The sequence below is a fragment of the Sinocyclocheilus rhinocerous genome, unplaced genomic scaffold (genome assembly GCF_001515625.1).
Source record: "Sinocyclocheilus rhinocerous isolate Xijiao unplaced genomic scaffold, SAMN03320098_v1.1 scaffold206, whole genome shotgun sequence".
NCBI classification, from domain to species: domain Eukaryota; kingdom Metazoa; phylum Chordata; class Actinopteri; order Cypriniformes; family Cyprinidae; genus Sinocyclocheilus; species Sinocyclocheilus rhinocerous.
In genome coordinates, this window is record NW_015647488.1 from 1,269,521 (window position 1) to 1,270,706 (window position 1,186).

Sequence of the window (1,186 nt, forward strand, 5' to 3'; positions counted from 1 at the left end):
TATAAAAAAAAAAAAAAATAAATAAAAAAAAAAGCACTGCATGAGCAAATATTTCTTGGAATCAACCTTTGCTCTAAAGACTCAAATATTCCAGGCCAAAAAACATTTTGGATGCCTCTGTACATCCTTATTTCCAGGGCTGACTCAAAACAGTCAAAGGTCTGGAGCAGCTGTAAGAGATGGTAAGTTCAAGAAATTAAATGCGTCTTTCTTGAACCAGTGTTTCTGGTAGGGCTGTGCGATATTGAAAAAAAAATGCGATACGCGATACCTTGTTAAAAAATGCGATATTCGATATGCGGGGGAAAAAAATAAGAACAAATACACAATTTGCAAGCATAGATAAAATAAATAGTATTCAGGTACAGAAATTTAATATGTGTCTGTTCAAACATGAGGAGGAGATGCGAAAGACGAATCAACTCTGTCTGAAACGCGTCTCTGTGTGTGTGTGTGTGTGTATGGCGCGCACTTCGTGCCAAAATCAAACGTCAAACCGAACGTCTATCCGAACGTCTTGAGCTTTGAGCGTCTTACACTGCGGGTGACCCACGTGATGACCAGACGCGACGTCAGCGTCTTGAAATTAGCTGGTTTTTAAACATGTAAAGAGACATGCTGCTGTGTAAAGGCTATAAATGGACTTTACAGGCAATACATATAGATATTGTTCACCTAAAACAACACTAAATATTTTTTTTCTGAATCCTGTGCTTGAGTATGTGTTTTACTTTCAAAGAGCAGACATACTGTACGTTTTTATTGTTTATAGTATTATACAATGTTCACAGTGTTACATATAACAGAAAATTGAGCTATAAGCACCTTCATCATGAGATCAGGTTAGCCTACAACAATTAATTAAGCTATTTTACAAATGGGAATACAACAAATTCATGACAATGTTTTATATTCAAGCTACCAATAAAATTTATAGTGAAAAGTTCTTTAAAAGTATCTGGAATGCAATAAAGTAATTTTAAATCAGTTTTTAAAGCGTTTGCGGCATGGATAAAAAAATACTAATAGGCAAATAAATAATTCACATATCAGACAAAATTGCATTGCAGTAAATCCTTTAAATTTTAAGGTATTCAGAACAGAGGAACATAAAAATCAGAAAATATAAGCAGCTATACAAATATAGGCCATTATATTACATATAGCCTATGCCATTATAATTTGT

General features: G+C 33.8%; 1 protein-coding gene across 3 annotated transcripts in view; it reads right to left on the minus strand.

Moving 5' to 3' along the window:
- Positions 1-1,186, minus strand: part of LOC107709294 (low density lipoprotein receptor adapter protein 1-B-like) — a 13,779-nt gene that overhangs the window by 7,148 nt on the left and 5,445 nt on the right. The gene's annotated exons all lie outside the window — the stretch shown is intronic.